Source organism: Spea bombifrons, chromosome 1 (assembly GCF_027358695.1).
Source record: "Spea bombifrons isolate aSpeBom1 chromosome 1, aSpeBom1.2.pri, whole genome shotgun sequence".
In the NCBI taxonomy this organism is placed as follows: Eukaryota; Metazoa; Chordata; class Amphibia; order Anura; family Pelobatidae; genus Spea; species Spea bombifrons.
Genome location: NC_071087.1, coordinates 163,786,783 through 163,788,732, shown reverse-complemented (window position 1 = coordinate 163,788,732; position 1,950 = coordinate 163,786,783).

The following is a 1,950-nucleotide window of genomic DNA, read 5'->3' as shown; positions in this document are numbered from 1 at the left end:
AAAATAAATCTCCCCCCGGAGGCTCTTCTCGCGGATCGCGTTTAATGCAGCAGAAAATATAAATATTTATGTCTCTGAATTTTTAATGTTTCATTTTCTTTTAGCCGGTTTTATGAGTCAGCAAATAGTTGGAAATTACAAAAAAAATATGAAAGTGTGAAATTCTGTGTCGCGGAGACCTGAAGGGGTTAATGGAGCGGCAGGTTGTTTTTTTTTCTGACGTTTCTCGCACCAGAGATGAGCAGCTGAATATTAAGTGCCCTGGAGGTTAAACTTGATGCCTCCTCCGAGTGGAGTATCATGTGAGACTACTCCAGTAACCATGCCAACCGCAGTTACCTAGCATTTTTTTTTTTTGACAACCGAGGCATTTGGTCCTTTCAAAATATGGCAAATAGTGTTTACAGGTGAGGCCTCCGGATGCTGAGAACCATCAAGGAATAAAAAAGCCTATAAGAATTGTCCCACCGTATTAGCCTCTGCCACTTCTGCTGGGAGGCTGTTCCACTGTTCTGCTACCCTATCAGTAAAGTAAACAACAAAAAAACATACCTAAAAAGAAAAGGGTTAATAAAGGACGGGAGGGAAGTTTATTTTAAAGGAGGAGAAAAGTTAAAACAAGAGAGCGGAATCCAACACTAGAGGGTCAGAGACTGAGATGGAATGGAAGGGAGTTTTACTTTACTGAGAGGGTGGTGGATAAGCGGAACAGCCTCCCAGCAGAGGTGGTAGAGGGTAACACAGTGAGGGGATTAAATATGCATGGGATAGGTACTTAAATGAGACCAAACCCTGATGAAGGTTTAAGTCCGTTATAACACTTGCCCCGAAGCCCGCTGAGGTTTCCAATTATCCCTCGAATTTCTCCGCTTCCAGCCGTTTATTAATAAATTTCTTCTCGTTAGTAATTATTTTATAAATCCTATAGCAGAAAACGTCTTTTTTTCCAAACCTTTTATTTGGGATTAAATTAGAATTTCCCTCTCTAATTAGCCAGATAAAACTCTTAAATAAAATCAATGTTAATTTTCGGAGCGAATTAATTCACTAATTGGGGCGAATTAAAAATGAACTCAATTTTCTCCGAATAATATCTATAAGAGACTGAATCGCGAACGAGTCCTGCCGAGGTTTGTTGTTGTGATAAAAGCGTATTTCACAGACTTTGTGCGTTCACAGAGCCATCGCTGCTCCTGGCGGGCGGTCAGTATACAGGGGAGGGCTGCCCCGGTGGAGGAGGGCTGCCCCGGGGGGGTCAAGAATTGCCTCTGGCTCAGACCAAATTTCTTCACAAAGGACCGGTCTGACTTGGACTCGGCCCACTTAAGGAGGCCAGAATGGAACAATCTCACAATAAACGAGAGGCTGCTTACAAGGTATTCGAGTAAAGGGGTGAAGGAGGGAATAAAAGTGAGAAAGTAAGGGAGCTATGGAGAGAGCGAGTGTGTATGTGTGTGTAAGAGCGAGTGTGTGTGTAAGTATGTGGTAGAAAGAGTGTGTTAATGTGTGTGTATGTGTGCTAGTGCATGAGTGTGTGTTAGAGTGAGTGTGTATTGATGGCCACAGGGGGGCCAGCAAGGGCTATAGTGAGCCCTGACTGTTGTGCGGAGGAGGGGTAGGCTTTTTAGCGGGAAATTAGGGGGTGGAGTTGGGGGAAGATTATATAAGTGGCTGTTTTCCTGGGCTCAGGAGCTATTCTTGTGGTCAGCTTACCTGGTTGCGAGTCCCACCCTCCCTCCCTTTATATTTGTATTCTGGTTTTGGGTTTGTGGTGTTTTTGTCACAGTCTGTGGTACGGCAGTGTGACAGGGCCGGGCTAGCCGGGTCATATGTTCATATGCAGTGTAGCCGGGTCACGGAGCACTTTTGTGTCCGGTTCCGTATCCCGTGACCCGGTAATATTTTATATTGTGTGTATTATTGTGTAACTGGCCCAGAGACTGAATGTGG